This window comes from Salmo trutta, chromosome 15 (assembly GCF_901001165.1).
Source record: "Salmo trutta chromosome 15, fSalTru1.1, whole genome shotgun sequence".
In the NCBI taxonomy this organism is placed as follows: domain Eukaryota; kingdom Metazoa; phylum Chordata; class Actinopteri; order Salmoniformes; family Salmonidae; genus Salmo; species Salmo trutta.
Window position 1 is genome coordinate 51,133,371 of NC_042971.1, and position 14,723 is coordinate 51,148,093.

A 14,723-nucleotide genomic window follows, 5' to 3' on the forward strand; every position below is an offset into this window, starting at 1 on the left:
CACTGTATCTGCGAGCTGTTGGCTAGAGAACACGTGCCAACAACAGATAAGGCACATTTGCTATTTAACACAACAGTTTTTGTGACAAAACTACCGGTAGAGTTGAAAATGTGATGGAAACACATTGAACTTCAGATTTTTATTCGGTACATGAAAACTTAAGCGATAAAGAAAATTGTGTGCACTACGTCATCACGCACTGATTTGTATCTGTAACAAGTCAGTTTGGTGGAAAAACCACTGGTGGGAAAATGCACTTATTTTCTATATGTAGATTAAAAAATATTTGCATGAAAATTTGTAGCCAATTGGATGGAAACCGAGCTCGTGTCACACAGCACAAAAACACTGCTTTCAGGGCCTCCCAAGTGGCATAGTGGTCTAAGGCACTGCATCACTACAGACCCGGGTTCGATCCCAGGCTGTGTCGCAGCCGGCCGCGACCGGGAGACCCATGAGGCAGCGCACAATTGGACCAGCATCATCTGGGTTAGGGGAGGGTTTGGCTGGCTGCTATGTCCTTGTCCCATTGCGCACTAACGACTCCTTGTGTCGGGCCGGATGCATGCACATGTAACAGTGTAGGTTCCGTCCCTCTCTTCGCCCCAACCTGGGCTCGAACCAGGGACCCTTGCACACATCAACAACTGACACCCACGAAGCATCGTTACCCATCGCGCCACAAAAGCCACGGCAAGGGGAAACCCTACTTCAAGTCTCAGAGCGAGTGACGTCACTGATTGAAACGCTATTAGCACGCACCACCGCTAACTAACTAGCCATTTCACATCGGTTACACACACTGACTTTGGTTGCCAGCTGTACGGTGTTTCCTCTAACACATTGGTGCGGCTGGCTTCCGGGTTAAGCGAGCAGTGTGTCAAGAAGCACTGCGGTTTGGCAGGGTCGTGTTTCGGAGGACGCATGGCTCTCGACCTTCGACCTCTCCCGAGTTCATGCAGGTGTTGCAGCGATGGGACAAGACTAACTACCAACTGGATATCGGGAGAAAAGGGGGTAAAAAAAATAATAATATAAAAACACTGCCTTCAATAGTCACCCTACATGGTGTGTGACACACATACACGAATGCACAGAACTCCCTTCCTTCTATCTTATATAGCGCAAGTGAACGGCAAACCTGGTTTCAAAAAACAAATAAAGCATGTGAGCTTATCTTTAATGTTTTTTTCGTTTTGTCGGACCACACTAAGACTAGCTGTCACTATTTGCATCGGCTAATGGGGATCCTAATAAATCAAATCACAACATGTGATGAAAAGAAAGATCATCTTTAAACAAGTGAGAGTTAAGACTTTCATAAGGGTTTTAAAGAAAGGGAGAGAGAATAGAGGAGGGTTAGAGGCCTCCCTCACTTCCTTCTCCCTCCCCCTTTCTTCCTTTCCCCCGCCCTCTTTTTCCTCTCCCCCTCCCTCCTCCCCCCTCTCTCTCTCTCTCTCTCCTCTCCCCCTCCCTCTCTTCCTCCCTCTTCTTCCTCCCATCCTTTCCTCCCCCCCTCCCTCTCTACCTCCCTTTTCTTCCTCCCTTTTCTTCCTCCCCCTCTTCCTCCTCCCTCTTCTTCATCTCCCCCCTCCCTCTCTCTCTCTCCTCCCTCCCTCCTCCCCATTTCCCTCTCCCTCTTCTTCCTCCTCCTCCTCTCCCTCCCTCTCTTTATCTCCCCCTCCCTCTCTCTCCCTCCTCCCTCCCTCCTCCCCATTTCCCTCTCACTCTTCTTCCTCTCCCTCCTCTCCCCCTCTCCCCCTCCCCATTTCCCTCTCACTCTTCTTCCTCTCCCTCCTCTCCCCCTCTCCCCCTCTCCCCCTCCCCATTTCCCTCTCACTCTTCTTCCTCTCCCTCCTCTCCCCCTCTCCCCCTCCTTCCGTCTCCCTCCCTCTTCCTTTCCCTCTCCCCTCGTCTTCCTCCCCCTCCTTCCTCTTCCCTCCTCCCTCTCTCCCTCCCTCTTCCTCTCCCTCGTCTTCCTCCCCCTCCCTCCTCCCTCTCCCTCGTCTTCCTCCCCCTCCCTCCTCCCTCTCCCCTCTTCTTCCTCCCCCCCTCTTTTTCCTCTCCCCCCTCCTCCCTCTCTGCCTCTCCCTCCCTTTATCTCCCCCCTCCCTCCCTCCCTCCCCATTTCCCTCGCCCTCTTCTCCCTTCCTCTCTTTCTCTCCCCCCTCCCTCCTCCCTTTCTCTCCCCCCCCCTCCCTCCCTCCTCCCCATTTCCCTCTCCATCTTCTCCCTCTCCCCTCATCTTCCTCCCCCCTCCTTCCTCTTCCCTCCTCCCTCTCCCCCCCCTCTTTTTCCTCTCCCTCCCTCTCCCCTCCTCTCTTCCTCCCTCCCCTCCCTCTTCTTCCTCTCCCATCCTCCCTCTGCCCCTCCACCATCTCTCCATCCTCTCTTCCTCTCCCCCTCCTCCACCCTCCCTCTTCTTCCTCCCCCCTCCCTCTTCTCCCTCCCTCTTTTTCCTCACCCTCTACTTCCTCCCCCTCCCTCTCCCTCTTCTTCCTCACCCTCTACTTCCTCCCCCTCCCTCTCCCCTCCCTCTTCTTCCTCCCCCTCCCTCTCCCCCTCCCTCTCCCCTCCCTCTTCTTCCTCCCCCTCCCTCTCCCCCTCCCTCTTCTTCCTCACCCTCTACTTCCTCCCCCTCCCTCTCCCCTTCCTCTTCTTCCTCCCCCTCCCTCTTCTTCCTCCCCCTTCCCACTTCCTCCTCCCTCTTTCTCCCTTCCTCTCCCTCCTCCCCCCCTCTCCCTCCTCCCTTCCTCCCCCTCCCTTCCTTCCCTCACCCTCCCTTCCTTCCCCTCCCTCTTCCCCTTCTTCCTCTTTCCCTCCCTCTCTTCCCTCTTCTTCCTCCCTCTCCCTCCCTCTCTTCCTCCTCCCTTCCTTCCCCCTCCCTCTCCCCCTACTCCCTTCCTTCCCCCTCCCTCCTCCCCCCTCTCTCTCCTCCCTTCCTCCCCCTCCCTCCCTTCCTTCCCTCACCCTCCCTTCCTCTCCCTCCTCCCCCCCCTCTCCCTCCTCCCTTCCTCCCCCCTCCCTCCCTTCCTTCCCTCACCCTCCCTTCCTTCCCCCTCCCTCTTCCCCTTCTTCCTCTCCCCCTCCCTCTCTTCCCTCTTCTTCCTCCCCCTCTCTCTCTTCCCTCTTCTTCCTCCCCCTTCTCCCTCTCCCTCCTCACTCTTCTTCCTCTCCCCGCTCCCTCTTCCTCTCCCCTCCTCCCTATTTTTCCTCATCCCCCTCCCTCTTCCTCTCCTTCCTCCCTCTCCCTCGCCTCTCTTTCTCTACCCCTCCCTCTTCTTCCTCTCCTCCCTCCCTCCCTCTTCTTCTTCCTCCCCTTCCTCCCTCCCTCCCTCTTCTTCCCCCTCCCTGCTCCCTCTCTTCCTCTTCCTCCCCCTGGCTAGGTTGCTTCTCCCCACCTTCTCCCTAAAGTGCACTCGTTTGCCAGATTTCGTCCACCAGTCCATTCCATAATGATTCAGTAGCCCTCCCAGGCGCTGACCTCCCTCCCCTCTCCTGCCTCCTCCCCATCTCTTTTTCTCTCTAACTGAATTGTTTATCAGTCCAGCCAGTCAGGCTGACGCCCAGCCAGCCATCACCACGGTTACACTCCCCCCACTAGGGAACATCCCCTTGGAGAGGCCTTCTCTCTTTCTCTGTCTGCGTCTTTCACACCCAGTCCCTCCTTTCGCCTTTCTAAGACACACACACACACGTTTGTAATTTACATTATCCAGAGCGATTAACATTTGTGCATTCATCTTAAGATAGCTACACACACACACACACACACAAGCGCGCAAGCACACACACACAGTTACAGTGTATAACCAGCAGTGTGTGTCCGCTCTGAGCTCTCTGCCAGCAGTGTGAGTAGATTCATATTCATCTACTGGGATCTGTTTCTCTGAATGTAGTTCCTGGGTTAGGTGATCTATCGGGAGCAGACAGGCCACAGACGCTAAAGTAAAATATAGATGGGGTCTAGTCTAGAGGGTAATAGAAGGCTAATAGCTCCACCTTGCTTATACCTATAGAAATCTGTTCAAATGTTATTTGTCACATGCACAAGTACGGTGAAATGCTTAACTAGCAAGCCCTAACTAGCAAGCCCTAACTAGCAAGCCCTAACTAACAGTGCAGTATTCAATATCAAAATAATTATAACTAATAAGAAAATAGAGAAAAATTTAAAAACACTAAAACTTACAAATAATAGAGGAAGCTGTAAACATGATTAATTTACAGTGTGCAGAATAGAGTATTTGAGGTAGATATGTACATGTAGGCTGGGATTTGGAGAAAGTGACTGGTAGCAGGATAAATAATAATAATAATAATAATAATAGTAGTAGTAAACAGTATGGCAGCAGCATAAGTGGTGGGTGTGTGTATGGTGTGTGTGGTGGTGAGTGTGTGTGTGTGTGTGTGTATGGTGGTGAGTGTGTGCGTGTGTGGTGGTTAGTCTGTGTGTGTGTGTGTGTGTGTGTGTGTGTGTGTGGTGGTGTGTGTGTATATATGGTGGTGAGTGTGTGTGTGTGTGGTGGTGAGTGTGTGTGTGTGTGTATGGTGGTGTGTGTGTGTGTATGGTGGTGTGTGTGTGTGTGTATGGTGGTGTGTGTGTGTGTATGGTGGTGTGTGTGTGTGTGTGTGTGTGTGTGTGTGTATGGTGGTGTGTGTGTGTGTGTATGGTGGTGTGTGTGTGTATGGTGGTGGTGTGTGTGTGTGTGTGTGTGTGTGTGTGTGTGTGTGTGTGTGTGTGTGTGTGTGTGTGTGTGTGTGTGTGTGTGTGTGTGTGTACAGTGCACTCGGAAAGTATTCAGACCCCTGGACTTTTTTCACATTTTGATACTGTTGGATTCAGGATAAACTTTGAACATTGAGATATTAAATCAATTATAGATCAGAAGCATAGAATATAAGCAGTGAAAGAGACTGGGTTTTATGTCAGAAGTGAATGGTTCTCTGTAGAAAGACAGATGGCTTTGGAATGTGTTGGGTGGACGGGAGGAGATCACAGGATTGCTATAGGGGAGCGGATGGATATCTGTGGATTAGGCAAAGGAGGGGTTGAGGTCAGGAGGTGAGGTCAGATCCCCTGAAGGGAGAAATAAGGGTTTATTACTCTCTTCCTGTGGAACCATAAGATGTAAAGATTGGAGAGAAGGAGGAGTGTCCCAAGTGGGGTAGACATACTTGTGATGGTGAGTAATGTTGTCTGAATACAGCTGTGTCGACCCTTTGGGAAGAATTGAACTTGGTTAAGCTTCTCTAGTGTCCGTGAGTTATTTACTCTGAAAAATAAGAACCTAACAGTTGGTGTTGTCGGCAGGATTCACCACGATTTGTAGTCAAACCAAAGAGTCCAGATCAGTGGAGCAGAGCTGGCAACAAACAAGGTAGGCTAGTTCCTATATCTGTTTCCACTCATTTTGACATCTTGGGGAGATGAGAATCGTAGGCTGAACATTATAGGATATGGACCTGGAGAGCCTGATTCAGTCGGCCCATTGTATAACGACCGGTCGTAGCTTTATGGTAAATCCCGGAAGGTAAACTCGTACAGGCTGGTACCTGTAGGGTAAGTCCTAGGGGGTAAATCCCTAGTAGGTTGGTTCCTGCTAGTACTATAACGTAAATGGTAAATCCCTAGTAGGTTGGTTCCTGCTAGTACTGTAAGTATAAGTCCCGGTAGGTAAACTCGAGCAGGCTAGTACCTGCGAAGGTTAAGTCCTAGGGGGTAAATTCTGGGTGGAATTGGATCCCTGCTAAAACTGTGACGAGAGGACAAAAGGCCCAGTTGCAGTGACCGTGAGAGTGCAGGGTGTGAGTGTGTGTGTGGAAGAGGTTAGTTTTGTGCCCTGTTGGGGTAGTGAACCATGGCAGATGATGTGGAAATAGGAAGACAAGTGTGAATCATTTTGGTGATGTGTGTTATCAATAATAGGGATATTGGAGGAAATAAGTAATCCGTATTCTCCAGTAATAAATTTGCAGACGCAATGGTATCGGTTCTAAATACAAGGTATTAAGTGCCGTGACCCATTAATTATTATCCTGGGAAGTGTGTAGTGCTATCTAAAAAAATTGTTAATAGAAGGTGTGTATTATAGACGGGAGTGAAGTAATCTAAGATACCCTGAACACCGTCGGGAGAGGTTAGGGGATAATAACTATTGATATGGCGACAAACGGCTCCGATTCTCCCTGTAATACAGAGCTAGCAGATTTTTAAAAAGCCATGGAGGCGCTGAAAGAAGCGCACGAGTGTTCTAATAATTCGGCAGGAATATGGAAAAAAATTCGCAAATTAGATCAAATTGGACAACATTTTCCTGCTGACGGAGAATTCAAATCAAATAAAGAATTCAGGGAGGCAATTTTGACTTGGCATAAAGACAAAAAAACAGAATCAAAAGCTCAATATACCAGCGTTTTGCTCAAATTGGAAAACATTCTATCAACAAAAAATGCATAACGATAAACCCGGAATGAGTACCAGTACACTACCACAGAAAGACCTGGAACGGGAGTGTATTGATAGAATTTGTACTTCTGTTTTGATGGCAGGTTTGAACCCTGTGATCAAAAAGGTAATTGCGAGGGTGGTAGATTTAATTCAAGACAATGTTTTGAGAGTGGAATATAACTCCACTCACCTCACAGATGTGCGAGGGGTTAATAGGGCCATAGAAAAATCCCTACCTATAGTTTCAATGGCCAAGGTTAGACAAAGAAACGTAGCGAAAAAGCATCAAAGCGTAAGGAGATAGCTCCCTGTTTTATATGTGGGACTATCAGGCATTGGAGGAAGGAATGTAAGGTGATACTGGAACCTACTGCATTCGAAGGAAATGCCGCTATACAAGAAATTGCATATTTTTCAAAAGAGCAACAACTAATCGTTTTCAGATTAGCAAGAATGGAACTTTCACCTAGGGGTGTATAGTCTCTGTTCGATCGATAAGTGGTTCATAGAGATTACAATTTCTATGTGAAGGAAGATGTATGAGATCACGTTTGACCTAACCTAGGCCAGGGATTAAATATTGCGGATTCCTTGCAATGAGAAATTGGCTAAATTTGCTACAGGAAAACGTATTTTGGGTTGAAGAATCTAGGCAAAATGCCAGGGGAATGGATTCTAAAGGTAACAAATTGAAATTAGATGGCCAAACACTCCTCGCAAAATCAGAAAGCCTTTTTTTTATATCATGAGACATTTTACGTGGTATATTTCTAAATAGATGTACACTTTATGTCGTCTTATTCTGGAATAGAATCCTAGAATGGTCAAAGGGGTGGAGGGGTCACGAGGAATTTGTATAGGGGTTACCAAACCTAAAATTAACTTTTACTTTTTTTATGTGGTGTGGTGGTTATGGAGAATCAATGGGTAAGGAGACCAGTGTTAGACTCGGTGGAGAGATAATGTTGCCGTGTCTATGGGTAGTACATGCTAAATAAAGGACAGTGGATGTACAAATAACAGGTTTGGTTTATAATGAACACTTTTGGATTGCTGATTAAAATGATGCATAGTGAATGCTAACGGAATGTACACTCTTTTCCGAAAGAGGGGGTTTCATTATTTTGCGTTGGAAGGTCCCCGGAGATTGAGAGGGGAGAGCAGTTAGTGATATTCGGCAGTTTGAGGTATTAGCGTATCTGGATTAGGCCATAAACGAGTTCCAGATAATAAGTGAGGCCTGTTCATGTTTTTTCTGGACCTACGGTTCACCAGCACGCACACACCATTTACTGGTTACGAATGTGCGTTAGTGGTGTGTTGATACTGTGGGATTTATTGGATGGGGTCTTTTCAATTCAGTTAAATTGGGTATGCAGAAGGATGGAAATGTTTTGAAAGGTATTTAAATGGTTTCTGAAGGACAGGGAAAGAAAACGGAGAGGAAACATTTTAATGGTGTCGAATGCCCTGTATCCTAGAATTTCTAGTGAGGAAAGATCAACCTCACTAGAAATTATCGGAACAGGGGGATTTAAATATAAAATGTATGCGAAACACTATTCTCTACCCAAATTGTACCATTACTTTAGGAGATTATTATTATTTCCGTAGGGAGTTAAAAAAGTTGTAATTCTAAGTTGATTAATTATTCAAATTTGTTTATTTTTGATTTAACATGTTTTTGAATCACATGTTCAAAAGGGTAAAATGACCAGTTCCCCGAGGTCCTGGTCTTTGTGTACTTATACAGTGGTACTGTGTTCAGTCTGCATATAGAAAGGAAAATATATGTTAACAAGGGATGACAATTACTTCAAATGGATTGTGATGTACAGTTGAAGTCGGAAGTTCACATACACTTAGGGCGCAGTCATTAAAACTAGTTTTCAACCAATCCACAAATTTCTTGTTAACAAACTATAGTTTTGGCAACTCAGTTAAGACATCTACTTTGTGCATGACAAGTAATTTTTCCAACAATTGTTTACAGACAGATTATTTTACTTATAATTCACTGTATCAAAATTCCAGTGGGTCAGAAGTTTACATACACTAAGTTAACTGAGCCTTTAAACAGCTTGGAAAATTCCCGAAAATGATGTCATGGCTTTAGAAGCTTCTGATAGGCTAATTGACATCATTTGAGTCAATTGGAGGTGTACCTGTATTTCAAGGCCTACCTTCAAACTCAGCGCCTCTTTACTTGACATCTTGGGAAAATCAAAAGAAATCAGCCAAGAACTCAGAAAATAAATTCCAAACACCTGAAGGTACCACTTTCATCTGTACAAAAAATAGTACGCAAGTATAAACACAATGGGACCACGCAGCTGTCATACCGCTCAGGAAGGAGACGCGTTCTGTCTCCTAGAGACGAACGTACTTTGGTGTGAAAAGTGCAAATCAATCCCAGAACAACAGCAAAGAACCCTGTGAAGATGCTGGAGGAAACAGGTACAAAAGTATCTATATCCACAGTAAAATGAGTCCTATATCGACATAACCTGAAAGGCCGCTCAGCAAGAAAGAAGCCACTGCTCCAAAACCGCCATAAAAAAGCCAGACTATGGTTTGCAACTGCACATGGGGACAAAGATCATACTTTTTGGAGAAATGTCCTCTGGTCTGATGAAACAAAAATAGAACTGTTTGGCCATAATGACCATCGTTATGTTCAGAGGAAAAAGGGGGAGGCTTGCAAGCCGAAGAACACCATCCAACTGTGAAGCACGGGGGTGGCAGCATCATGTTGTGGGGGTGCTTTGCTGCAGGAGGGCCTGGTGCACTTCACAAAAAAGATGGCATCATGAGGGAGGAAAAGTATATGGATATATTGAAGCAACATCTCAAGACATCAGTCAGGAAGTTAAAGCTTGGTCGCAAATGGGTCTTCCAAATGGACAATGACCCCAAGCATACTTCCAAAGTGGTGGCAAAATGGCTTGAGGACAACAAAGTCAAGGTATTGGGGTGGCCATCACAAAGCCCTGACCTCAATTCTATAGAACATTTGTGGGCAGAACTGAAAAAGTGTGTGCGAGCAAAGGAGGCCTACAAACCTGACTCAGTTACACCAGCTCTGTCAGGAGGAATGGGCCAAAATTCACCCAACATATTGTGGAAAGGTTGTGGAAGGCTACCCGAAACGTTTGACCCAAGTTAAAACATTTAAAGGCAATGCTACAGAATACTAATTGAGTGTATGTAAACTTCTGACCCACTGGGAATGTGATGAAAGAAATGAAAGCTGAAATAAATCATTCTCTCTACTATTATTCTGACATTTCACTTTCTTAAAATAATGTGGTGATCCTAACTGAACTAAGACAGGGGATTTTTACTGAGTTTAAATGTATTTGGCTAAGGTGTATGTAAACCTCCGACATCAACTCTATGTTCTGATCATTTCCTTAAAATCTCCCAGTGTCACACCCTGATCTGTTTCACCTGTCCTTGTCTCCACCACCCTCCAGGTGTCACCCATCTTCCCCTGGGTATTTGTACCTGTGTTTTCTGTCTGTCTCTGCCAGTTCGTCTTGTTTGCCAAGTCAACCAGCGTTTTTCTCCTAGCTCCTGTTCTTCCCAGTCTGTTTTTCTCGTCCTCCTGGTTCTGACCCTTGCCTGTCCTGACACTCAGCCCGCCTGCCTGACCACTCTGCCTGCCCCTGACCTCGAGCCTGCCTGCCGCCCTGTACCGTTTTGGACTCTGTCCTGGCTATGAATTCTTGCCTGTCCCCGACCTGCCTTTTGTCTATCCCTTGGATTATGATTGAGGAACACACCACATCAGTCACTGGCTTTATCAATAAGTGCATCGAGGACGTCGTCCCCACAGTGACTGTACGTACATACCCCAAACAGAAGCCATGGATTACAGGCAACATTTGCACTGAGCTAAAGGGTAGAGCTGCCGCTTTCAAGGTGCAGGACTCTAACCCTGAATCTTACAAGAAATCCCGCTATGCCCTCCGACGAACCATCAAACAGGCAAAGCGTCAATACAGGGATAAGATTGAATCATACTACACCAGCTCCGATGCTCGTTGGATGTGGCAGGGCTTGCAAACTATTAGAGACTACAAAGGGAAGCACAGCCACGAGCTGCCCAGTAACACAAGCCTACCAGACGAGCTAAATCACTTCTATGCTCGCTTCGAGGCCAGCAACACTGAAGCATGCATGAGAGCATCAGCTGTTCCTGACGACTGTGTGATCACACTCTCCGTAGCTGACGTGAGTAAGACCTTAAAACGGGTCAAAATACACAAGGCTGCGGGGCCAGACGGATTACCAGGACGTGTGCTCAGGGCATGTGCTGACTAACTGGCAGGTGTCTTCACTGACATTTTCAACATGTCCCTGATTGAGTCTGTAATACCAACATGTTTCAAGCAGACCACCATAGTCCGTGTTCCCAAGAACACAAAGGCAACCTGCCTAAATGACTACAGACCCGTAGCACTCACATCTGAAGCCATGAAGTGCTTTGAAAGGCTGGTAATGGCTCACATCAACACCATTATCCCAGAAACCCAAGACCCACTCCAATTTGCATACCACCCAAACAGATCCACAGATGATGCAATCTCTATTGCGCTCCACACCACCCTTTCCCACCTGGACAAAAGGAACACCTATCTGAGAATGCTATTCATTGACTACAGCTCAGCGTTCAACACCATAGTACCTCAAAGTTCATCACTAAACTAAGGAACCTGGGACTAAACACCTCCCTCTGCAACTGGATCCTGGACTTCCTGACGGGCCGCCCCCAGGTGGTGAGGGTAGGTAGCAACACATCTGCCATGCTGATCCTCAACACTGGAGCTCCCCAGGGGTGCGTGCTCAGTCCCCTCCTGTACTCCCTGTTCACCCTTGACTGCATGGCCAGGCACGACTCCAACACCATCATTAAGTTTGCAGATGACACAACAGTGGTAGGCCTGATCACCGACAACGACGAGACAGCCTATTGGGATGAGGTCAGAGACCTGGCCGGGTGGTGCCAGAATAACAACCTATCCCTCAACGTAACCAAGACTAAGGACATGATTGTGGACTACAGGAAAAGGAGCACCGAGCACACTCCCATTCTCATCGACAGGGCTGTAGTGGAGCAGGTTGAGAGCTTCAAGTTCCTTGGTGTCCACATCAACAACAAACTAGAATGGTCCAAACACACCAAGACAGTCGAGAAGAGAGCACGACAAAGCCTATTCCCCCTCAGGAAACTACAAAGATTTGGCATGAGTCCTGAGATCCTCAAAAGGTTCTACAGCTGCAACATCGAGAGCATCCTGACCGGTTGCATCACTGCATGGTACGAAAATTGCTCGGCCTCTGACCGCAAGGCACTTCAGAGGGTAGTGCGAACGGCCCAGTACATCACTGGGGCAAAGCTGCCTGCCATCCAGGACCTCTACACCAGGCGGTGTCAGAGGAAGGCCCAAAAAATTGTCAAAGACCCCAGCCACCCCAGTCATAGACTGTTCTCTCTAATACCGTATGGCAAGCGATACCGGAGTGCCAAGTCTAGGACAAAAAGGCTTCTCAACAGTTTTTACCCCCAAGCCATAAGGCTCCTGAACAGGTAACCAAATGGTTACCCAAACTATTTGCATTGTGTGCCCCCCCCCCCCAACCCCTCTTTTACGCTGCTGCTACTCTCTGTTTATCATATATGCATAGTCACTTTAACTATACATAAAGGGCAATGGGTTCTATAACTGATTCTGATAACTGAAGTATTTTTTTGCCAGATCCTAATTGGTATGTCAAATTTTATGTTCCTTTATATGGCATAGAAGGCCCTTCTTGCCTTGTCTCTCAGATCGTTCACAACTTTGTGGAAGTTAACTGATGTTTAGGCCGAGGTGCGTATCAGTTTTTGTGTGCTCTAGGGCAACGGTGTCTAGATGGAATTTGTATTTGTGGTCTTGGCAACTGGACCTTTTTTGGAACACCATTATTTTAATCTTACTGAGATTTAGTGTCAGGGTCCAGGTCTGACAGAATCTGTGCAAAATATCTAGGTGCTGCTGTAGGCCTGGGGACAGCACCAGATCATCAGCAAACAGTAGACACTTGACTTCAGATTCTAGTAGGGTGAGGCTGGGTCCTGCAGACCGTTCTAGTGCTCTCGCCACTTCGTTGATATACATGTTGAAGAGGGTGGGACTCAAGCTGCATCCATGTTTCACCCCACAGCCCGGTGGAAGAAATGTGTTTTTTGTCTATTTTAACCGCACACTTATTGTTTGTGCACATGGATTTTATAATGTGATATGTTTTTCCCCAAACACAGCTTTAAATCAATTTGTATAGCAGACCCTCATGCCAAACTGAGTCAAAAGCTTTTTTGAAATCAAAAGCATGAGAAGACTTTGCCTTTGTTTTGATTTGTTTCGTTGTCAATTAGGGTGTGCAAGGTGAATACATGGTCTTTTGTACGGGAATTTGGTAAAAAAATAAACAATTGACATTTGCTCAATACATTGTTTTCACTGAGGAAATGTATGAGTCTGCTGTTAATGATAATGCAGAGGATTTTCCCAAGGTTGCTTTTGACGCATATCAAATCACATTTATTTGTCACATACACATGGTTAGCAGGTGTTAATGCAAGTGTAGCGAAATGCTTGTGCTTCTAGTTCCGACCATGCAGTAATATCTAACAAGTAATCTACCAATTCCACAACATCTACCTTGTACACACAAGTGTAAAGGAATGAATACGAATTTGTACATAAAAATATATAAATGAGTGATGGCCCAACGGCATAGGCAAGATGTAATAGATGGTATAGAGTACAGTATATACATATGAGATGAGCATTGTAGGGTAGGAAAACATATAAAGTAGCATTGTTTAAGGTGGCTAGTGATACATTACATCAGGATGGCAAGATGCAGTAGATGGTATAGAGTACAGTATATACATATGAGATGAGTAATGTAGGTTATGAAAACATTATATAAAGTGGCATTGTTTAAAGTGGCTAGTGATATATCTAATTACATCAGGATGGCAAGATGCAGTAGATGGTATGGCGTACAGTATATACATATGAGATTAATCATGTAGGTTGTAAACATTATCTAATATAAATAAAGTGGCAAGTGATAAATTGATTACATCAATTTTCCCATTATTAAAGTGGCTTGAGTTGAGTCAGTATGTTGGCAGCAGCCACTCAATGTTAGTGATGGCTGTTTAACAATCTGATGGCCTTGAGATAGAAGCTGTTTTTCAGTCTCTCGGTCTCAGCTTTGATGCACCTGTACTGACCTCGCCTTCTGGATGTTAGCGGGGTAAACAGGCAGTGGCTCGGGTGGTTGTTGTCCTTGATGATCTTTTTGGCCTTCCTGTGAAATCAGGTGCTGTAGGTGTCCTGGAGGGCAGGTACTTTGCACCCGGTGATGCGTTGTGCAGACCTCACTACCCTCTGGAGAGCCTTCCGGTTATGGGCGGAGCAGCTGCCGTACCAAGCGGTGATACAGCCCGACAGGATGCTCTCAATTGTGCATCTGTAAAAGTTTGTGAGTGTTTTTGGTGACAGCGTGACGAATTTCTTCAGCCTCCTGAGGTTGAAGAGGCGCTGCTGTGCCTTCTTCACCACGCTGTCTGGACCATTTCAGTTTGACCGTGATGTGTACGCCGAGGAACTTAAATCTGTCCACCCTCTCCACTACTGTCCCGTCAATGTAGATAGGGGGCTGCTCCCTCTGCTTTTTCCTGAAGTCCACGATCATCTCTTTTGTTTTGTTGACATTGAGTGCGAGGTTATTTTCCTGGCACCACACTCCGAGGGCCCTCACCTGCTCCCTGTAGGCCATCTCGTTGTTGTTGGTAATCAAGCCGACCACTGTAGTGTCATCTGCAAACTTGATGATTGAGTTGGAGGCGTGCATGGCCACGCAGTCGTGGGTGAACAGGGAGTACAGAAGATGGCTGAGAACGCACCCTTGTGGGGACCCTGTGTTGAGGATCAGCAGGGTGGAGATGTTGTTACCTACCCTCACCACCTGGGGGCGGCCCGTCAGGAAGTCCAGGACCCAGTTGCACAGGGCAGGGTCGAAACCCAGGGTCTCGAGCTTAATGACGAGTTTGGAGGGTACTATGGTGTTAAATGCTGAGCTGTAATCGATGAACAGCATTCTTACATAGGTATTCCTCTTGTCCAGATGGGTTAGGGCAGTGTGCAGTGTGATTGCGTTGTCTGTGGACCTATTGGGTCGGTAAGCAAATTGGAGTGGGTCTAGGGTGGAG

At 46.7% G+C, this 14,723-nt stretch overlaps 1 protein-coding gene across 5 annotated transcripts in view; it reads right to left on the minus strand.

The window, feature by feature from the left end:
• Positions 1 to 14,723, minus strand: part of LOC115149274 (dematin) — a 32,716-nt gene that overhangs the window by 15,503 nt on the left and 2,490 nt on the right. The window lies entirely within an intron of this gene.